This window comes from Cricetulus griseus (assembly GCF_003668045.3).
Source record: "Cricetulus griseus strain 17A/GY chromosome 1 unlocalized genomic scaffold, alternate assembly CriGri-PICRH-1.0 chr1_1, whole genome shotgun sequence".
Lineage (NCBI taxonomy): Eukaryota > Metazoa > Chordata > Mammalia > Rodentia > Cricetidae > Cricetulus > Cricetulus griseus.
In genome coordinates, this window is record NW_023276807.1 from 24,881,424 (window position 1) to 24,904,267 (window position 22,844).

Here is a 22,844-nt window from a genome sequence, read left to right on the forward strand (position 1 = left end):
AGTCATGGAATCAGCCTAGCTGTCTGCCAACAGATGAATAAAGAAACGGTATATGTTCGTGGTGGAATAACAATTGGCCACAAAGAAGAATAAAAAATGTGTTAGTTGTAGGAAAATGAATAAACTAGAGATCATCATTTAAAGTAAAGTAAGTTGGATTTAAAAAGACAAATACTGGCCAGATGTGATAATGCTTGCCTACAAAGCCAGCATTCAGAAGGTGGAGACAGGGGGCTCAACTGGGCTACAGAGCAAGTTTGGGGCCAGCCTAGGATACATGATGAAGCTTTGTCACAGGAAAAAAAAATGAAGCACAGACAGAAAGAATAACATGTTCTCTCATTTATATAGATATTTAAAAATCATTTACAGATATATGGCCAGAGTAACTGATATACTTGCATGATATGAAAATGCCTTTATGAAACCTATTTCTATGTAAAATGAAGATACACTGATAAAAAAAATTAAAACCAACTGCTGGAGATGTTTTTCAGCGGTTAAGAGCACTTACTGGGAGTTCAGTTCCCACCATCCAGTTGAGTGACTCCAATGCCAGGGGTTCCAAAGCCCTCCTCTGGCTACCCTGAACAACTATACACACACACACACACACACACACATACACACACACACACACACACACACACACACACACACACACACATATACACACAAATGAATAACAAAATAAATCTTTTACAAATTTACATTAAAACCATCTTTTGTTGGGCATAGTGACACATGAATATGATCCCCGCACTCAGGAAATGGAGACAGGCGGGCAAAAGTAAAAGGTCATCCACAACTACCTGCTAGGTTCAAGGCTACCCTGAGCTGCATGGGTTCTCTTCTCAAAGAACCTAACAAGCTATTCTTAGGCAGGTAAAGTAGAACATGCCTGTAATCTCTCTATTCACAAAGACTGGGACTGAGCATTGTGGTGTGTCTAAGACCAGCATGAGCTACATAGCAAGTAGCACGGCAGCTTGGTGTCTCAATCAGTCAATCAATCAATCAATCAACCAAACAAAAACCTATTCTTAACAAACTCCAACTTCGCTTCATAATCTTTTAATAAAGACAAAGGTTGGTGACTTTACATGATTATGATGAGAGAAGGAGAGGTACAGGGCTTCAAGACTGGACCCTGACTGAGCTAAGGGAGTGCCTGTGATGTAGTCAGAGTCAGAGCACCCCAACTCTGAAGTAGAGCCTTAGGAGACAAATGTCTGTCACACTTCAGCCTGGGGCAGAGCCTAACACACTAAGCTGTTAACAATTATTTATGCCTCCTTTTTTATGGTAAACCATGGGGATGCTGGACACCAAAAGGGGCAGGCTAGAGGGAGTAGAGAACCTAGCAGAATGAGGGCAGGAGACACAGGATCAAACAGCTCTTATATTTACCATTGTATCCCATAGTGTGAAAGATTCGGAATAAGGTGGGACTGAAAGGACTCAAGGTCAGGCTCCATTCCCCCACAGTTACTGAAGAGATCCATGGAAGGCGCTCTTCTTGAGTTTAGTTTCTTCCAACATTACAAATCAAGTGCTTGAATCTGTAGAGCCATCTTAGATGCTTCAATAAAACAATTTTGGTACCTTCAGAGTTGTGTGTTTTCCATCCCTTGTACACTTCTGCTGTTTTAATCAACCCAAGTCTTACTGCTTCAGTATTCTTTATAATAGTTAGCAAGGAACTACGAATGACTAGTCAAACTTCTTGAAAACCTTCCTGCTACCTGTGGAATGGCAATGTCCCAACATTGCTCTGTGCTACATGCTCAGACTATCATTAGAGAAAAAAACAAAAACCAATAGTCAAAAAGCATGTCAAAAAACTTCTCTGAACATTGAAGCCAGGATGATGACATACATCTGTTGATTCAGTAACTGAGATGCTGAAGAAAGAGGACTGAAAGTTGGAGGCCAGACTGGGCTATATAATGAGACCCCATCTCAGAAAAAAATATTGAGTACTTACTGATATACAAAATATAAAATCTAGCCAGGCAGCGGTGGCACACATCTTTATTCCCAGCACTCAGGATCTCTGTGAGTTCAAGGCCAGCCTGGTCTACAGAGAGAGTTCTGGGACAGCCAAGGCTACACAAAGAAACCCTGTTTTGAAAAGTCAAAACAACAAACCAAACAAAAAAATTATAAACTTTGATAAAAGAGGAGCATATTTACCAAAAGCTGTGCTACCCAAGCGCTTCCAAAGATTAGCGATGCCTCATTTATAGGAAAGCCCACAGAATGGGAAAGTGAGTTAAGTACTTCCCATTTCCAAGATCACCATTATCCATCCTCCCTCTCCCATCTATAAAATGCACAAGACCATGGACCACTGAGTTGGATCATCGACTCACTGATCTGTAAACATGCATCAAGGTGTCAGGTAACTTAATGACTCGTGCAAACTGGTTACCCTTCCATTCAAAGAAGCTAAAATCAGCTAAAATAAATCAGACCTTGGGTCAGCAAGAGGTCGTTGTGACCCAAAGAGGCAGAGATTAGGTACCCGTTACTGGCCTTCTCTGTTCTCCCTTCAGTGCCAAACAGAGACTCATCATCAATAGTGCCTTGCCATCGCCTTGTCATCTTCCTCTTCTCAGCCCCAGGGGCCTGGTCCTCCCCAACCCCTGACGGTTCAGTTACCAGCAGAGGGTGCCAAGTTGACAGTTTCAACCCTTAGATATTATAGATTCCATCTGGATCAGCAAGCACCCGGGAAAATAGAGGCCTGTGAACTTCAATAGCACAGGATGTTTCAAGGGTACACTTTAAGAAAAAGAAAAAGTAATGTAGATTAATTTGCAGAAATTTTAAGTAATTAAAAAAACTCACAGGTATAGTAAGGTGGCTTTCAGTCCTGCTTTCAACCATTCTCTTGAATCTCTGTCTGTCAAAATCATTTTTAAGAATGTATTTTGAAGCAAAATAAAGTAGTTGAAATATTATCATCTGTGCTTATTTGATAAAATTGCCCGTGGGGGATGATAGCAGTAAACATTCTTTGGGTTTGTTGTTGTTTTAAAATGTATTTACCTGTGTGTGTGTGTGTGTGTGTGTGTGTGTGTGTGTGTGTGTGTGTTACCATGGTTTGCAAGTAGAAGAACTTTCAGGAGCCAGTTGCCTCTTTCCATGATAATTTAGATGATAAGGCTTGACTTACAGCAAGCCCCTTTCCCGGCTGAGTCATCCCACTGCCCCAGAAGTAAACATTCCTCATGGGACACCCTTCCCAGTTGCCTGAGATCATCATCTGAGACCATCTCCAGAAAATACAGTCTCTCAGCTTCTGTTCTGTTATGTGTGGATCAGGAAGCTCCAAGGAGAGGGGTGCTAGGAGGACAGGAGGATTTAAGTTCCAGTGTGGTCCTCTTGCAGCAAAATGGAGTAGGAAAGGCCTCAGGTCCCACCAAGACTTACTCATTACAAATCTATGTTTTGAATGACCCCAGATGCTTAGCATGCAGCTAAGTGTGAGAAGCCAGGCACCTGGAGCCCCTTCCTGCCCCCCTCCCTCCTCCCCCCCATCCTCCCCAAGGTGGTCAAGATTAGCATAACTTTGACACCTCCTTGATGTTGACCTAGCAATAAAAATCCCAACTCTGTGGGAGTAAATGCCTCCTGCTCAAGTCACAGCCCTGAGTTCTGGGAAATCCCTGAACAAATGACCTTCTAGATCTCATGAGCGTTGTGGGGCCTCCAAAGGGAAGCCAAGGTGAAGAGACGACTCTTTGCCTCCCTCATCAAAGTCCATTTGAGATCAGAGCTGTTGTGTTTGCTGCCCCTTAAGTCACAGTAAATCATTCACCTATAGGGACAGCAGGGAGAGTCGCAGCACAGCTCTTCAAAGTCACTGGGAAGATCCACATAGCTTCCCTGTTCCCTTCCTGACCATATCTTTTCCTTCCTGCCCCAGATGGTGTTTGTATCCTTTGTGCTCCCACCAGGGGGCGCCAGCAGGCACTTGGGTTGGCCACCACCTCCAATCAGATGAGCTGAGATCCAGGACCTTGAGTGCATGCCTAGTGATAGAGGAAAAATAGAAACAACAGAAACCAAAACAGTCGTATCTGTCTGGGCTGCCAGCCACAACCGTGTGTGATCCTGAGAGCTTGTCAGAGTCAGAATGGCCCAGACAATGCCTGCCAAAGGGCTGTGCCCCTCAGACCTGAGCTGTGATCTTAAAGCAGGCAGCACCCTGCTGCCTGCTCCTGTGGCAAGTGCCAGCCTTCTCACCTTGAGTTTGATTTCTTCCTGAAAATCGACAGCCAACACAAGCCTGTGTGACCAGACACTGAGGTCCCTCTGTGTTCTGGCATCTACTACTTCTCTCTCTTCATCACTATTGAACAATCCTGCTGGCTCCAGTGCTGGCCTTGGCTACCAAGTGCTCACCTGGCATCTGCCTCCCCTGAGCCTGGCTTCTTAAGCTCTCTGGAAATTGACTTGCAGATCCTTCCATGGGAGCATATGGGTCACCTGTGGGGGTCTAGTACCTGACGCAGAGGGAGAGATGAGGGATGATAGCAAGGATTCCTGACCTTGAGGAGCTCATAAATGTCACCCCGTTTGTCCTGGCAGCTCCCAGCTGTTTATAAGTAGCAGAGATCAGGATAGTCTTGTGTGTGTGTGTGTGTGTGTGTGTGTGTGTGTGTGTGTGTGTGTGTAGAGTTCACTGAATGTAAATGGTTGAAACCTCAGGCTCTGGAGTTGCACAGATTTCCTTCAGGTTCTGGCTGCCTGTTACTAGCAGAGCAACCCACCTTGCTTTCTGTATTGTTTTAATTAATTGTGTGTGTTTATAGGGTGCGAGTATGTGGGCACACATGCGATAGCATGTGTGTAGAGGTCAGAGAACCACTTTGTGGAGTCAGCATTTCCCACTCTAAAATGGGCTAACAGGGACTCCAGAGATAGTTCAGTGGTCTTGAGCATTTACTATTCTTCCACCAAAGTATGTCAAGGAACTCTTAGCAACATGTCTGCAGTTCCAGCTCAGGTGATGTCATACCCTCTGCTGGCCTCCATGGACAGCTGTATGTGCATTTGCCCACATGTGCACACACACACACACACACACACACACACACACACACACACACACACACAATGACCAAGTAAATTTTTGTAAATCAATAGATGGGGCAGAAGAGATGGGTCAGCAATTAAAAGCACAGGTTGGTCTCCCGGAGAAGCCTGGATTGGTTCTTTGCACACACATGGTGACTATCGAGCATCTATAACGCCAGTTCCAGAGAATCCGACCTCCTCTTCCAGGCACTGTCGTAAGTTCTTCTTGTATTAGTTCATTCACTCCTTCCTATATCCTGGTTTTACATATGAGGAAACTGAGACACAGAATTTGAGGGTCAAGCAGCCAGTAACAGACTTAGGCCAAGCCAGGCAGTCTGGCCCAGAGCCTGCCTTCTTACTCCTATTACCACAAAGCCTCAAATAATTCGAGGATACCAACAGTGCCTGGGGAGCAGGGAACACTGTGTACACATGACAGATTGTGACTACAAACTCAGCCTCTTGGTGTTTGTTCTTCAGCTGGGATCCTTAACCAAACAAGGCATGGAGTCGGGGGACTGCTCTAGATGGCCCTGAGACTGTGTCCCAGCAGCTAGCATTTCTGAGTTCTATGGCTAAAAGAGAAATGTGATGGATTCTTAACCCCCAGTACCACAGAATATGATCTTGTTTGGAAGTGTTTAACAATGTTAAAATGGAGTCACTAGAGTGGGCTCTCACAGATCCCACTGTTTAAAAGGACAGATTTGGACATAGACATGTCCTAAGAGACGTCTCTGTGGTGACTCAAGCACAGTCATGCTCTGGAACACCTCAGGTTACAGAAATGAAGAGACAGTCATGGGAAAGATGTTTCTTAGCCTCACAGAACCAGGGAGAGTCTTGTAGACATACCTTGATCTTAGACTACTAGTGTCCACAACTGTGAGACAAACATTTTTGCAGTCCAAAGTCATCCAGTTTGTCATGATTTGCCCAGCGTAGCAGGAAATTATATATATATATATATATATTATATATATATATATATATATGTGTGTGTGTGTGTGTGTGTGTGTGTGTGTGTGTGTGTGTGTGAGAGAGAGAGAGAGAGAGAGAGAGAGAGACAGAGACAGACAGAGAGAGAGACAGACAGAGAGAGAAAGTGTGTGACTGTGTGTGTGTGTGTGCATGTATATGTATACATATATGTGTGTATATATAGTGTGTGGTGTTTGTACATGTTCATGTGGATAGACACACGTGCATATGGGTTCACTATTGTTCTCTAGTTTATTCCTGGAGACAGGATCTCTCATTAACCTGGAGCTCACCAATTAAGGCTAGACTGGCTGACTAGCTTTGGGGATCTTCAAGTGTCACTGTGCCTCACCAGACTTGGGACCGTATTTTTGGTTGGCACTCGGGCATTCACTTGTCCTGGAAACACCAGTTTCACAAGATTGCATTCTGGATGCCTATCTGCTTGCCTTCTCTCTTTCCTGCCTTCGTGTGCACAGTTGACTAAAACGTAGCCCACGCAGCAATGGCACAGTTCATCAGTGGATGCTCAGCATGTCCACAGCAATGGAAGCAATGCCCAGACAAAGACTGAGGACATTAGCAGCACCCCTGGAATCCCCAACCATTGGCCAACAAAGGAGCCACTATCCTGACTTCTAACATCGCAGATTGGTTTTGCCTGGTTTTGAGCTTGGCATAAATGGGATTTCACAGTACTCTTTTGTGTCTGGATTCTTTGCTCCACATTGTGTTTGTGAGATTTGCCTGTGTTTCACATAGCAAGCCATTTATTCTCACAGTGGAGTAGAGTGCCCTATACTTCCAGACTGTGGGACACAATTTAAGAAGTGCATGGAGAAAGAGAAGAGCTGGGAGCGGGGAGGGGGGAGGGGGGGCAGGACAGTGGGTGGCGGGGAGAGAGATAAAGTAACTAAGTTACAGCGAGAGGAAGAGAGTTGTTTCATTTAGAATGCAGTGGATCTGTTAAGAGCAATTTTCCAGAATCGCTACTCCATCACCCTGCTACCCCCAACTCCTTAGATTTCTACAGTTGTAACTGTGTCACACTAGGCTGGTCCTGCCTGAACAGATAGGAAGGGACAGGTAGATAAGTAGCTGTGTTCCATGTTTTTGAACCTGCCTCGCCCTCAAAATAATCCAGAGCCTGGACCATCCCCAGTTGGCAGTAGGGCTCCTGTGTCTTCAGTAGCATCAGAGCCACCTTCATTTGTAGCCAGATAGGCTACCTCTTCTATTCAGCACTGTGGAATTAGTCCAGTCAGCCCTTCTAGCACTGATCTGAGTCTTCCTCAGGCTGTCAGTGGCTGGAGGGAATCCACGGAAGGGGTCTGCGGTTCCCCTTTGAAGCCACTACAAAGAATCACTCCCACGGCTTTCTCAGGCTCAGCCCTTCAACTGCAAGCGCAGCTTGGCTGCACTTAGGCTGTGCCCTTCTCCTTATCTTGGCCAGACTATAAATCATCTCAATTTCTTCATACTCACCAATTTTTCTGGGGTCTCCCTTTGGCTGGGAACAATGACCTACTCCCAAAATGCACTTTTAGAGGATCCCTGGGGCAAATCAGCACAACTGCTGGTCCTGAGCCTCAGTCCATATTTGGTACCATCTCTGAGCCAACGGTAGAATAGACTATAATGCAACACAGCTGATTCACCAGCTGTCCTTCTTGCTCCCTAAGCTGTGCCGGCCCACTCCAGTTTCCACTGAGTTCAGCACAGAATCCGTAGCAAAAGGTTAATATAGCTAAAGTGCAGGGCTTTGTGCTTTTCGGTCTCTGCAATTTACTGCTAACTTCTTTCTAGGATCCCAGTTCCTGGGAGGCTGTCCTTTCTAGATTGCAATAGAATAATATTCTGGTGTTTCAGTGATCTTGTGGGTGTGGCTAGGAGCCGGGAGGAGAGGAGACGCTTGCTCAAGCCCAATTGCAGCTGAGCTCAGTTCCGAAGTGGAAGCACTCAGAGAGCCACACCCTGACCCTAGGCAGAGGTCAGTATTCACAGCCCAAAACTGGAGCATTAGCTCTTTTGTTCGTTCTCCACCCTCAAGTGCCTTTTATTTGTTTGGGCTTTTGTAAAGGAGGCTAGAACCTAGCGGTCCTAGGACTGCAGAAACAGCACAAGTCTAGATTGCCAGCTAGGGGAAAGCCCTTGAGGAGATACCCACATTTTTTAATTTTTATTTTATTTTTTTTGGTTTCTTGAGACAGGGTTTCTCTGTGTAGCTTTGGAGCCTATCCTGGCACTCGCTCTGGAGACCAGGCTGGCCTTGAACTCACAGAGATCCGCCTACCTCTGCCTCCCGAGTGCTGGGATTAAAGGCGTGTGCCACCAACGCCCGGCAGCCACATTCTTTAAATTACCAGCCACCTCACCATCCCATGCTTATTACAGAGCAAAGCATTATGTTAGACTCTACCAGAGGTGCACTGAGGCTGGCCCAAACCAGACTGCCAATCTTGCCACATTTTCAGGAATTTTTTCAAACAGATCGTTAAACATAATTATTATTAAAAGATTTAATCACATAAAAATTATAATGGGGTAAATGAGATTTAAAACAGCTATGGCTGGTGAAATGGCTTTGTGGGTAAAGGCACTTGTCACTAGTGCCAATGGCCCGAGTTTGATCTCCTAGACCTAGGTGGTAGAAAGATAGAATCGACATCCAATAGTTGTCTTTTGATCATCTCAGCTGTGCTGTGGCATGCACACAATCACACACACACACACACACACACACACACACACACACACACTCATAGATAAATAAGATTTTACATTGTTAATAATTTTTAAACAGCTGTAGTAAGCCTGGGAAGATAACTCAGCTGTTAAGAGCACTTGCTACACAATCATAAAGACCAGAGTTTGGATCCCAGCACCTACATCACAAGCCAGGCAAGATCAACTGAAAATGGATTAACTCTGGATCCCAGGGATCCTACTCTCTTCTTAAGTCCTGGGCCCACAGGCACGGGCACCCTCACACACATGTACATACATTCACATTGACACTCGCAGACACAAATAAGTAAAATAAAATAACCAGCTGTAATAAATACCCGACTCATCACATCCGCTTATCTCGCTGCAGGCGACTCACTGCATGGCATCTGTATGGTGGAAATACGTTATACTGCTGTATATTCACGTGTCTTCCCAACTTCTGGCTCAGGGTCCTCATTTTAGCTTGTAATCAGCCAGGAGGGGACTACTTACTCTAAAGGACTTGGATATGTGAACCAAGACTACTGTATCCCCACTTGGACAAGCATATTGCTGCCAAGATGAGGTAACAAATATCCTTCCCCGGAGGTACTTATAACTCATGAAGGAAAATAAGTCTTTCGAGTCTTGGGTTGGGCACAGTTTCCTGAAAAATGCTAAAGAGGGTAAGAAGATAGAGAAGTCAGGGAGACTCGCCGTAGCTGGCTCATACTGCCTCACACTGCCATTTATTAGCCCTGTCACCAGAAATAGTAAGAACTTGGTTTTAATCATTTGAAAACGAGGAGTGATGGCATCTTCCCATTGTACACAAATCCCAAAAGCAAAAGATAAATTCCCACGTTCAACAGCCAGGCCATGACTACATGGAGTCCACGTTACTTATGCAGACATCTGGAACCTAACTCCTAATAACCAATGTTGCCAGTTTCAAGAAAAACAGGTCAAGTTGTAGAATTTCCTTCTTAGTAAGAGAATGAGATGCCCACCTGTCTTTTCAGATGTGGACACTACTGCATCAACAGCCCACAAGATATGACCAAGACACTTCTCAACTGCTAAAAAGAAAGAAATGAAACCCTTCCATCAACTCTCAGCCCATGTTCCTTCTCTGGGAACTTATTCGCTGCCTCCTTCCAGTGTATTTCAATAAATTCTGTTTTTCCATGTTTGGGTTAATTCTTTTTACTTCTTGTATTATCAGCTTTACTTATGGATTTCACAGACACTTGCTTCATCATAAGACATTCTCAGTAATCCAGAGGTGGAGGCAGGGGAATCAAAAATTCAAGGCTAATCTCTGTTACATAGTAAGATCAAGACTAGCCTAAGCTGTATGAGATCCTGACTCAACCTAAAAGTGGAATTGTGAAAAAGCCTTCAATGAAGACTCAGTGTAAAGACCTGAGGCTGCAGAAAGGGCTTTCTTTTCTTCTTTAGAGACTCTGCAGCCTAGCCTGGCCTCAGACTTGCCACAGTTATCCTTCCTTAGCTTCCTGAGTGCTAGGATTACAGCTGTGAATCATCACATCTGGTCAGCTAGAGACATTTCTGATTAAGGGACCAGGAATGACATAAGAGCACTAAGGACTAGTCAGAGAACGGCTAGGAGTCCAGTGAATGCAGATATTAAGATATATCAGGAACACTGAGTGGGTAGAGTAGGCATGAGGCAACTCTGGTAGTGCAAGATTGACAAGAAGGGCAAGGCTGGGACTGGAGGAGACATCACTGAGGAAACTGAGGTGCTGCAAAGGAACCCAACAATCCAATTACTTGTGTTTGAGAGACAGAAATCTCAAGCATAATTCAGTCAATCAAGGGGTAGAATGGACAGGCAGTGTGATGGGTGATGGGAGATCTGCTCATCCAAGGTTAGGTCCCAGCTATAACTGAAGATATAGGGGCCTTGCTTCGTTATTAAAAATGGGGCCAGAAAGCCGGGCGTTGGTGGTGCACGCCTTTAATCCCAGCACTTGGGAGGCAGAGGCAGGCGGATCTCTGTGAGTTTGAGGCCAGCCTGGTCTCCAGAGCGAGTGCCAGGATAGGCTCCAAAGCTACATAGAGAAACCCTGTCTCGAAACTCCCCCCAAAAGGGGTGGGGGAAACCCAGAAGTTTGAAATAATGTGGGTATTGGTGCTATAGTAGACCTAGCATGTTAGGTTGGGTTGGCAACAGAAGACCATGTGGAAAATCAAGGCATTAATGGAATAGACCAATACCTAAGGGATTTACTTCTCAGCCAGGAGAAATTCAGCTACAAAGACTAAAACATTTAACAAAGGCTATTTAAGTTTTTCACAAGAGTGTGCAAGTGGTAGTAGGATTGGTCCATCACTCAGCACCATCACCAGGTAGCCAAACTCTTCATTCTGATGTGGTCACTGCTGTCAGTATGTCAGCTTTCATTCTTGTGGTTGATATCTGCCACAACTCACACCCTCTGAAGCAAAGTAGATACGCCTGGGGCAAATCTGAACATCTTTGCAATCAGGGAACAATATTTTCCTCCATTCCCCAGCAGACTTCCCTTTACATATCATTGGCCAGAACAGTCCACACAACAATGTTCACACTCTGGCCTCCTGTGAACTGTGATGGTTTCCCTTCTGGATTTTGAATTAAAGTATGAACCATGAGATAGCCAGGCTATCCTACTGGCCCAGCTGGCAGAGGGCAATGGCAGCATTATAACAATTTGCTACTGATTCTGAGACATGGGGGCTAAGAATGATAATTGGAGAGAGGCTGCTAGGAACCCAGAAGGGGCTTGAGTTCACAGCCAGAAAAGAAACAGGGGCCGTAGTCCTATAGCTTCAAGAAATCACCATTGCCTACAACCAGAGAACAAGAAAACCAAGCCTCTCTTGAACCCCCCAGAAAGGAGTATGTCCATGATTTTAGACAAGTGAGACTCAGGCTTAGCAAGAGAAATGCAAAACTGTAACAAAATAACATCTGTTTTAAGCTATGCTTGTAGCAAAGGAAAAGGAATACACATGGCCACTCCTAAAGCCAATAGTGGTAGAACCACACATAGTTTAGACCAACTAGGCATTTGCCTGGGATTGGAGTCGTAGGCTCAATCCTGTTAACTACCCATCAGTTAATGCTTGAAGGCACGTTAAGTGAAAGGTGGGAAACCAACATTAATGAGAGTGAGAAACAGGCTGAGGAGCAGCAGGTGAGATCCAGGATTCACATACCAGGTGCCTTTGTGTGTCTTCTGTTCTGATTATCATTAAAAACTTTGAACATTCTCCATGATTCTGACTAAGGGAAGTCTTAGTGCAGGGACCCAAAGAGTACTCCCTAACCCAGCCAGGGACCTATCCTATCCTGGGAGGAAAAGTCTCTAAGATTGTTCTTGCTAGTTCCTGGCCTCTGGCTGAGCCGCTAGCACTTGGATACTTCATTAAATATGAGATGCCTTCAGTTGTAACAGAGAATAGTATAACATTAAGAAATTTTTAAAAATGTGAGCTGTCAATATGGCTTCCTGAGTAAAAGCCCTTGCCATGTGATCTTGACAGACCTGAGTTCAATCCCCAGAACCGAGACAAAGGTGGAAGGAGAGGAAAAAACTCCACAAAGTTGCCTCCTGACCTCTATACTGTGGGATGTGCACACACACCCCACACACAAACAAAATGTACACGAATACACACACGGTGATAATAAATAGAAATAGAACAATTTTTAAAGGAATGCTGCAAAATGAACAATAGCAGACCATTGATTTTAACATCAGTGAGAGTAATATGTTAAGAGGAGAGAAAATGTGCATATTATGCTCTGTCAAATATGATACACATTTTCTGCCAATGGTGAGGGTTAATTCTTGCCATTCTGCCGAGATTTCTAGACACCAGCTGTTCGCTAGCACTTTCCCAGGAAGCCAGAGGCCAAGGTAGAATGGGGACATGAGTTGCTTAAAGCCAGGCCCCTTCCAGTTGCTGAAGGCTCTCTCACTGGGAAATAAGATGCTGGCCATGTGGTCTCTAGGAACTGAAACAGCATTTATGACTCCTATCTCATGTCAAGGTTGAGAGATCTATGCTCAACACAGGTGGACTGAAGCGATTGCTGGGTTACCTTTGTTTTTTGTTGTTTTGAGGAAAGGTCTGGCTATGTAGATCAGGCTGGCCTTGAATTCAAGGTCTTCTGCCTCTGCCTGCTAAGCACTGCAGTTACAGGCATTCACCATCGTGTCTGACCTGAGGTCACCTTTGACTAATGCTGGCCAGACTGTTCACCTCTACTCCAAAGGAAAACACCAAGAAAAGACGCTCCCTTCCCCTCCCCCTCCTTCCTTCCCTTCCCCTCCTCTCCCCTTCCCTTGCTTTCCCTTCTGCTCCCCTCTCCTCCCTTCCCCTTTTTCCATCCCTACCCCTTTTCCTCCTCCTCCAGTGCAAGACATCACGTCCAGGTATTCACACTTGCTATAAATGTTCTCCACACTGAGCCTCAGGCCCGGCCCCCCACCTTTTACCACTCAATAAGTATCTATAACTTTGATAATGATAGAAACAATACAAATTTCAAAGCAAGCCCAGTTGCTCTTTACGAGGCCAAGGGGCGGGGGGGGGGGGGGAGGGAGAGTTAACTTCCTGCTGAATTTTGGAAAAGGCTTACGTATATTTGTAATGACGTGTATGTGTGAAGTGGGGATATGTGCACATGTATGCAGGAAATCACACAGATCTCCTGGAGTTGGGGTTACAGATAGTTATGAGCTCCCTGGCCATTGCTGGGAACCAAATTCCAGTTCCCCATAAGAGAAGTGTGTGCTCTTGACAGCAGAGCCATCTCTTCAGCCCGCTTTCAATTTTGTAACAGTATTGACAATATCATTACTGTTGCTCTTCAGAGCTCACACTTCCTTTGTTCTTAAGAACTGTCCGATTCTACCTCCTTAACATCACACCCTTTTCACCAGTTTCCTTCTCTTTATTCTTGTTTGGCAGACGGAGGCTGTGTGTATTTTTGACCGTCTGACACTTCACCCTGAACATTGAATGCTCAGCAGACAATCCCTTCATCTTGGCATCCCTGGGTAAATATATGAAGCTGGGTTCTTGCGAGCATTTGGTTTTGTGATGACTAAGAAACCATTCTTGGGTTTTTAGAGGGTGACTCGAGGAACCAGTGGGACATAGCCTGATCTTCATCAGCTTCAGTGGCTGCTGCTATCTGCGAGGGTGGCTTGCTTTTATTGAGGATTTCACGTTTGTTCATCCTGATGTGCAGGGCCCCATGTGCTTTGTCTGTTCCTGCTAGACAAGCTCTCTTTGTCCCTGCCTTGAGACTCTGATGGGATGCAGAGGGTCAACCAGGCCCTCCTTAAGGACTTGATCTGGACAGATATATTGCACAAATGGGAAACTTTAGGACCAACCAAAGAGCCATTTGCTTCTTTTATCCCTTTGCTAGTGATGGGTCCTGAGTCCAGAAACATCAAACATTGTTCTGAGCACTTTTCCCACTAGGACAAAGCATCATAGCTATGGAGAGGACTCTAAAAGAGCATTTCAAATCCTGTTGCTTTACTGATGAGGAAATGGAGGCTTGGGGAAAGAAGGGCTGGACTCGAGTTATTGGCTTGAAGGGTGACAGAACGGGCCTGGAATTCAGGTTTCCTGTCACTTCAGGCCAGAAACCATGAACAGTAGTGCAGACCTTCATCCCCTGGGGAACGCTCAGCCTGTCTCACTAACCTATCGCCTTAGTTAATACCCCTGGGCTTCCAAAATAGCGCTACTAATAGTTACCTAGTTGCCGAATGCAGAACCTCATGGGCAGGGTTTAGGTAATCACTGTCTGTCAGTGACAGCTTCACAGACAGTGTCCGTCCGTCACTGCTGTGATTCTTTCCCACAGTCCCCTGGGGCTCCTGCTTACATGTCTGAGAGTTGAACTTTGAGATTTCGGGGTAGAGACATCTATGGAATTTGTTCTCCTTTCTAATCTCACAAAAATCAACAAATCGTTTCTGTTCGACCCGAGTAGCCTCTAGAGTTGGTAGGTTACAGCACAGGGAGGCTTCAGGTTAGAGGCACCAGAGCCCGCCTGCCTGGAGAGATAACAACAGCAAGGCTGGGCAAGGGGGGCAGCCTTCTCAGAATGAAGATGCCATATAAGTGTGGAGGGAAGGAAAAGGGGATCTGTGAGCCCTGAGGCGCTTGGGTGGGGGCACTTGGCATGTGAATGGGGTGGAGAAGGGTGGAAGGGGGATGTGATGTGGACATTTACAGCTCTAAAGGAAGGAGACTCAGAGTGTATGAAAAGGACCATTTTCTGTGGCGCTCAGGAAGGGCCTCTCACAGGGGATTTCCTACCCAGGGCTCCAGGCCTTGGCTGCCTTCCCAGGGAAAGGTGGTGTTTGCTACGGGGACTTGCACACTGCATGGCTGTAGTTCAGAGGCAAAAGGTGCCCACTCCCAGCTCTGGGCTGCAGGCTGCTTGAGCCTTGTTAAGCTGGGAGCAAATGCACTCTCCTTGAACCAGACATTCAGCGGACATTGAGAGGAAGGGATGCTGAAGGCAGGGCAGATGGAGAAATGCTGGAGCGAGGCAGGTGAGAGCAGTGAGGGGCTGTTCAGAGGAGAGAGCCCTTAGCACCGGGTATGGTGTGTAGATAATTGCTGGCCAGGCCGAATCTACAGGTACAGAGCTCCTCATTAGTGCAGTGTGATCTAAAAGCAAGACCCATCTTGGATTTCAAAATTAAAAACAGAACAAAAGCAAAACACATACAAACCCCATTGCTTTTTCCCCAACCTCAGTGAAAAATCAATATGTGCTATTGAAGAAGAAAACCTATCTCAAGTGTTGAGGATGTGGTAGAATGCTTTCTTCTATATGCAAGGCCCTGAGTTCTATGTTCACACAAGGCTTTTCAAGAGGGAAAAGTCAATCTCAGAAACCACGTGTACTTCCTGCCAGCATCTGCCAGATTTCTGATGGGGATGATGGGTGCCTTCCATTTTCATTTAGGATAATCAGTAGCGGGAAGTCCTCATACATCTGTTCAGGAAAGATAATGATAACATTACCAGAGGTAATTATTATTATTGTTCTGCAGATACTGTAGTTGGAACTTTCTTTGGGCCACCAACCAGCTCCCAAATAAAGACACAGAGACTTGTTATTAATTATGAATGCTCGGCCTTAGCTTAGGCTTGTCCCACTAGCTCTTTTAACTTAATTTGCTATTTAAACATGTTTTACCTTGGGGCTTTTTACCTTTCTTTCAGTCAGTATATCTTATTTTCTTGCTTCCTCTGTGTCTGTCTGGCTGTCCCTTGGTGTCTCCCTGAATCTTTTCTTTCTTCTTCCTAGCCTAAATTTCTTCACCTCCTCTTCCTCCTCCTCCTCCTCCTCCTCCTCCTCCTCCTCCTCCTCCTCCTCCTCCTCCTCCTCCTCCTCCTCCTCCTCTACTCTCCTTGCCCAAAAGTCGCTCCTATACCTCCTTCCTTGATATTGGCTGTTCGGCTTTTTATTAGACCAATCAAGTGCCTTAGGCAAGCAAAGTAAAACAGCAACACATATTTACGTAATTGAACAAATGCAATGCATCTTTACATAGTTACACAAGTATTCTGCAACATAAACAAATGTAACACATCTCTATTTAGTTAAACAAATGCAACACATCTCTGCATAGCTAGATAAATAGTCTGCAACAAGATACTATCTGCCTTTCAATCCCTCTCACTCCCTGCTCCGTTAGCTTCACTCTTTCCCACTTTCTCTCTATACTTCCAGCCTCCTTCCCTGTGTTTCCCTTTGTACTATTTACTTTTCCATATCTCTTTTCTCTCTCCCTTTTTCTCCCTGTCTCTCATCTAATTTGTTCTCTTTTCTCCTTCCTTCCTTCCTTCCTTCCTTCCTTCCTTTCTTTCTTTCTCCCCCCCCCTTTTTTTTTTTTGGTTTTACCAGACAGAGTTTCTCTGTGTAGCCTTGGAGCCTATTCTGGCACTCGCTCTGTAGACTAGGCTGGCCTTGAACTCACAGAGATCCTCTTGCCTCTGCCTCCCGAGTGCTGGGTATTTTTTTTTCTTTCTTTTGTGACTTTGAGAAAGTATTTCACTATGTAGCCCAGGCTGACCCCTCACCTCCCCCTGCCTCAGCCTCCTGAAGGCTAGGGTTGTAAACATGAGCTGATAATCTCTAATCTCTTCTCTTCCTTTCTTGCTGTGTCCCAGTGCCTGCTCAGTTTGTAGAAATTCACTGGACAAAGTCATAGAATCAGGAGTGGGGCTGCTGTGAAGTTGTTGAGACCAGGGACTGGCTGCCCAAATTCATAATAAAAGGGGTTCTTTGAGTTCTTCCTGACAATGATTCCTGTGCAAAAGACTCTCGCCCATCTCTCAGCAAGAATCTATCATCTTAGAGAAATCTCTGGCCCTGCCCCATGCTCAACAAAGAGTCAAGACAGGCAGCGGTAGTGTGATTAGCTATTTCCCACCAAAGAAGACAACAGATAGAAGAGGTCTAGTGGTAGACTCTAGAGATGGCTCAGAGTTTAAGAGCACAGGCTGCTCTTCCAGAGGTCCTGAGTTCAATTCTCAGCAACCACACATGGTGGCTCACAGCCATCTGTAATGAGATCTGGTGCCCTCTTCTGTCATGCAGGCAGAACACTATATACATAATAAATAAATAAATCTTAAAGAAAAAAAAGGAAAGAAAAGATCTAGTGGCTTTGGTGGGGTGGGGTGGGGGTAGGAGGTTAGTAAGCCTAGCCTTTAACAGTTGAGCTCTCTCCAGCCCAGGTCTAATGTTTTAAATATCCAGGAATGTTTTACATCATCATTGGAATCTCCCAGATGCCCAATTAATGGATTAATTAATTAATTAATTAATTAATTTGAGGCAGGGTCTCACTCTGTAGCCCAACTTGGCCTGAAATTTATTATGTAGTTTAGACTGGCTTCAAACATGAAACAATATTACAGCTCCAGCCTCTGAAGTGTTGAGATTATAGCCCTGAGCTACTATGCCAGGCTTAGTTAATTTATAATGATGTTTCATTTTAGCACACAACCTAAAGTTAGATGTGGGGTTGTGCTTAGTATCAGTGGGAGCATTTCTTGTGTTTCTCAAATCATTCATTCACTCATTTATTCATTTATTCTGTTTTCCATTTTATCTGTAGCATGTGACAGAGAATAGGCTGCTTTCTAAGGCAAATTTCTGGTCCTCCTTTTTCTGTCTCTAAAGTTACAGAGAGGATACATAACCTTTAAGGTTGCTTCTAATGTGTCAGGTTCTTCATTTACTCAATCTCATACTTAGTCTATCTGATACCTGGAGCAGACCGTGATAAACACCCAGCATCTTTCTATGATGTGACAAATAAAAGAATTACAGAAATGATCATGCCATGAAGCAACACTTAGAAATAGAAATTTGACTACAGATGGAAGTTTGAGTCCTGGAGGATGGATAGAAAAAGTGAAACCTCTGTGTTTTCATCTTGTAACTGAAACTGGAGAACATGAGCACCATAGAGCTAGGATGTAGATGATTCCAATTAGGAATGAATGAGTGTGGGCATTTGAGGCTATTCATAGCAGTGGCTGTCTGAGTGATCCGAGTTATAGGGTTAAACTGGGTACAGAATACAGTACATATTAAAGGATAAGTAATAATATTGCTAAATTAGAGGTTAAATACTGATGGAAGCCAGGTGTGGTGGTGAATACATATAATCCCAGGAAGCAAGGATCATGAGTTCCTGGCCAGCCTTGGCCACATGGTGGAACTCTGTCTTGAAAATCAAACTTAAAATGAAACAAATGCCCACAACAGTACCTATAACAATTGCTTAGAATTTAGATAAAATTATTTGAGGGATGGGAGGAGCTAGGTTATCACTTACGTGGCTTTTAATGGGCAGTTCACGTAATATCAAAAGCAGACCACTGTAATGTAAAATAAAATCACAGTTTGAACAATTTTAGGTTTACAGGAAAGTTGGAAAAAATAGTATATGGAGAATTCTCATATGTCTTTCTTTAGGTTTACACATTGATTATTAATTAAAACAAATACTAACACTGGTACAACATGGTTAACCAAACTACAGACTTTATGTGGATTTCTCCAGGGTTTCCAATATGATCTCTCTTCTATTTTGAGTTAGTTTAAGAATTACATTGCATTTACAGGCTTACTACTGTTTAAAAATCCTTTACAAACCTACTTACAGACCCTTATTACCTGTCCTGGGAGATGACCACTCCCACCACCCTCCAGTCCTTGTTATACCATGAATCCCCCTAAGTTGTCTTACTTTGGGGACCTGCAGACTGAGATGTTCCTTCACATCTGGACACCTCAGCCTCTCTGAGGGTGTGTGCTTGGAGATGTTCATCTAATCAAGTCTGCCAATGCTTGCTTTTGGAGTGAATTTGGAAGGTAATTCTGGCCAAGGGGTTATGATGAGAAGCCTGGAGTTTCTGGGTAAGTTCCCTTCCTCAAATTACTCCTTCCCTTTTTGTCTGAATTTTGAGCCGTATTGTATCAGTTATCCTTGGTTGAAGAATGCCTGGAGCTGTTGCAGCCACTTTGTAACAAGGATGGACAAACCTGAAATAGAGGCAAACATCGTGTTCCCAAAAAAAAAAAAAAAAAAAAGTGAGACTCTAATCTTAGGTGTTTTATTTATTCCTGGGAATGAGTTACCTTTATATGAGGAAATACATTTTCCTTTTATAGGGGAAATCTAAAGTTACTGACAACTGATGGAAAACCTTCATCAATAAAAAGCAGGCCATGAGGCCAGGTGTGTAACACACCTTTAATCCCAGCAACTGGATCTCTGTGAGTTTCATGCCAGTCCGGTTTACACAGTGAGTTCCAGGATAGTCAGGATTATATAAAGAAAAAAAAGTATGATGTGCTCCATGTAGATGGCTAGAAGCTTTTCCAGAGACCACAGCAGAAGCATCTCTCATTCAATCATGAATTCAACACTTTACAGCACAGATGAGGGGCTCTTGTGCTTGGCTCTATATCAATATGACAGCCATCTAGGGTTCCATTCTTGCCCCGCCATCTTTTTCTCAACTACAAGAACGAACTCAAAGGAGGAGGGGCTTGCTTAGGGTCCTGTCTGGGGGGAGGGGGTCAGCAGGTAGGTAGCAGGCTCTATTGTTTCTGTGACTCTGATGAGGTTCAAAAGCTTGGTGGATAGTTGTGGTAAAGCCAAGCCACTCACCTCATGGCCACTGGGAGCAGGAAGCAAGAATTCTCCAGGAAGAAGATATGCCCTTGGTGACAGTGCCTGACTCTTAATATCATTTGAACTCTTCAGTGGATTAACACACTGGTACAGCCACCCTTCTAGTGTCCCATCACCTCTATATGACAGCATCAGTCAGGGCCCAAGGTGTCACGATAAGAGCTTTTTAAGGGAATACTTCATATCCACACCATAATACCGGATGTCACACCATCCAGTGTGGGGTGAAATTCAGAGGCCTGCACACCTAACGCAGGAGCACTAGGTGCCACCTGGGAGGTAAGCATAAGGTGCTGCGGATACCTCCAGACCGGAGTGTGGAATCTTAGTAAAGGAAGCAGTACAACTGTCTTGAAGGATGCTTTCCTTCTAGGCAAAGGGATGAGGAACACAGGCACTGAGGCAAACAAAGATGCAGGGATTGACCACCATCAAGTGAAATTGGCCTGATTTAGATAACCTTCAACTGTTTCATTGTTTGACAGTTTCATGCATTTTATAATTAATTTTAGTCACTTTTACCCTTTAGTCCCTTCCCTTATCCCTCTTCCTCTCCTGCTGGAACCTTCTTCTCCACAAGTCTCCCTGCTGTTTTTTAGTCCTCTTTTAGTTTTATAAGGTTTAATAAGAGCTGTTTGCCAAGCATGGCAGGGAGGTTATTTCCTGAAGGTAGGGCAACTTACTGTGGCTACAGCAGTGAAGAAAAGACACCCTGTCTTCCAACTACCATTAGTTGCCAGTGGGAGTAGTGAGGTATCATGGCTCCCTCCCCCATCTGTAGGTAAATGTTAATGTGTCCAATCTTGTTCAGGTCTTGTGCAGATAAGAGCAACTGTGGTGAATTCATGAGTGCAACCACTATGTCATAGCCAGAAGACATCTCCTTACGTTCTTTCTGCCCCCTCTTCTCTGTTATATTCCCTGAGCTCTAGAGGGGGTGATTAGATAGCCTTGGCTGCAGTCAAATTGTAGGCAGCCATCATTGGGGTCATGCAGTGGAATCCCTGGAGCTTACCTGCTAGGCTTCACAAGCAGCGGTGTGGACCAGCACCTGGAGTTAGATCCTGAGAGATGCACTCAAGCGTCTGAGTTCAGTTTAAGCCACCCGCTAATTCTGTGGCTCTGGGTCATCCATATGTCTCAGAGCAGCCACAGGAAGAGGTTGCCAATCACTGTCTTCCTTCCTCACAGGGCACTTGCAAAGTGCAGTGTAAGTGTAAGGGGTTATTATTCAATTTCCCCTACCTTAGGCCGTAACTCCAAGTCTGCCCACTCTGAGGTCCCTGTTCTATATCAGAATTTTCCTTCTTTTTAAAACAATGTATTTGTTTTGAGTCAGGGTCTCAATCAGTCCCTGTCCAGACTACCATGAACTGAGTAGCACAGGCTGGCCTAAAACTCATAGCAATCCTCCTGCCTTAGCCTCTTCAGGGCTGGGATACAAGGATGTTTTAAGGTTTCCCATTGTTTCAGAATAAAGTCACAATCCTTATCGAGATGAGCATCCAACTCCATCTCTCTCCAAATTTATTTCCATTTCTGCACCCCACCCTCCTCTCTTTGTCTGTCTCTCTGTCTCTGTCTCTGTCTCTGTCTCTCTCTCTCTCTCACACACACACACACATTTGGTTTTGAAAGCAAGTCTATCTATATAGTTCAGGCTGGTCTTGAACCCTTAGTCCTCCTCTTCAGCCTCCAGAGTACTGAGATAACAGGTGTGCACCATACCCCCCTCCCCCATGGCCTGAATTCTATCAGTAAAATGTGTGTCAGATAAAGGTCCCACCCAAATGTCCTTTTTTTCCTAGACTATGATCAAAATGAGTCTTCATACTCATAGTGTGTATATTTCAAATTATTAGATGACCACTGCCATCCTATTCAATTGTAACGATGTCTTTATTTCCTAAGAAGTACTGTAAGCTCCAGCAAAGTGTATTAGTTACCTGTTGCTACAAACCGAATGGCAAGATTTAGTAACTTTAGATATCATGGTCTTACTATCTTATCATTGCAGTGGGTCAGGAATTTAGGTGTGGCTTACACCGGCTGGTTCTAACTCAGGGTGATTTACAGGGTGGTCAAGAGGTGTAGCTACAGGACTCATGGAGTTGAACAATCTGCTTCCAAAGTAGCTCATTCACATGCGTGATGTCAGTGCTGGTTGCTGGCAAGGGGTTTCAGATGTTGCCATGTGAACTCTTGCTATACATGTTTGAGATTTACAAAATACGGCATCTGGTTTCTCCAAGAGAGGCTGATGCAAGGTGAAGGAGAAATTTGAAAGGCCTTTTAGAATCTAGTATTAGAGGTAAAAAGAAAAAAAAGTCTCTTATACCATTTTCTGTTAGAAGCAACCCCACTAAGTCTAGTCTACATTCAAGGGAAGTCTGAGCTCCATTGAAGGAAAGAGGAATTAGTTGGATTTGAAGACATATAAAACCACCACACCTGGGTTGTCGTCATATGTCTTTGTTCTCAGTAACTAGCTGTGTCTGCCACGTGGTAGATGCCACGGATATTCCAGATGAAATGGCTAATAAACAGGATAATAACAAAGGTAGAGAAAGGGTCAAGTGTAGAATGATGGAGACGAGGATTGGTGAGAGAAATTATATCGTAAGAATTTACAGGACTTTGAGTGAATAAGAAGGGTTGGGAATGGGCTTGCAAAGTTCCTGCAAAATGTGGGATGCCATCTATCAATTATTAGTATTGAGAGTGTGCATTGATCCACACTACCAAGGGCCCCATAGAGTGCACACTCTTAATACTCAGTATTTATCCCTG

General features: G+C 44.5%; 2 long non-coding RNA genes across 2 annotated transcripts; one reads left to right on the forward strand and one right to left on the reverse strand.

The window, feature by feature from the left end:
* The first annotated feature begins 7,971 nt into the window (after nucleotides 1–7,971).
* LOC118239732 lies at nucleotides 7,972–9,969 on the forward strand. Its single transcript, XR_004772586.1, has 2 exons — nucleotides 7,972–8,062; nucleotides 9,804–9,969. It is a non-coding gene; the product is annotated as an uncharacterized LOC118239732 (long non-coding RNA).
* Nucleotides 9,970–15,556: 5,587 nt separating this feature from the next.
* LOC103162649 lies at nucleotides 15,557–21,641 on the reverse strand. The gene is made up of 4 exons (XR_003480605.2): nucleotides 21,070–21,641; nucleotides 19,104–19,399; nucleotides 18,690–18,732; nucleotides 15,557–15,829 (listed from the first exon to the last, which is right to left on the reverse strand). It is a non-coding gene; the product is annotated as an uncharacterized LOC103162649 (long non-coding RNA).
* Between the last annotated feature and the right edge of the window lie 1,203 nt (nucleotides 21,642–22,844).